Genomic DNA, 457 nt, shown 5'->3' on the forward strand with positions numbered 1-457 from the left:
GAAAAAAAATGGAGCTCAGTTGATTTATGTTAGGAATACATTATTTTTTTTTATCAACAATGGTTTTCCTAAATGCACATACACACAATAGTTGTTATTGTCAGTAGATGCTTTTTATACATTTCTCTGAGAGTAATTCACTCACTTTTGTTCCTTAGAGTATTACTAGATTTCATATTTCTGTTGTTGTTTTCATTTTAAAATCTCTAATGTGCTTTTCTTTCTTTCTTTTTTATCATTTGGTAAGTTTTATAATAGTTAGAGGAAAGGCTGCTTGTGTAATGTCAGGACTTTACTCAGCACAGGTCCTTGGTAAAGCCCCGTTTATCACTGGTAAGAGTTATCATTCTTCCCAAATACGTATTTGTTCCAGTCCATATAACCTGCCTGCCACTGTAAAATACCTTTCTTACAGCAACCCAATCTCTTAGTCCAGGACACCACAATTTAAACAATT

This window comes from Galeopterus variegatus, unplaced genomic scaffold, assembly GCF_000696425.1.
Source record: "Galeopterus variegatus unplaced genomic scaffold, G_variegatus-3.0.2 Scaffold3855, whole genome shotgun sequence".
NCBI classification, from domain to species: Eukaryota; Metazoa; Chordata; class Mammalia; order Dermoptera; family Cynocephalidae; genus Galeopterus; species Galeopterus variegatus.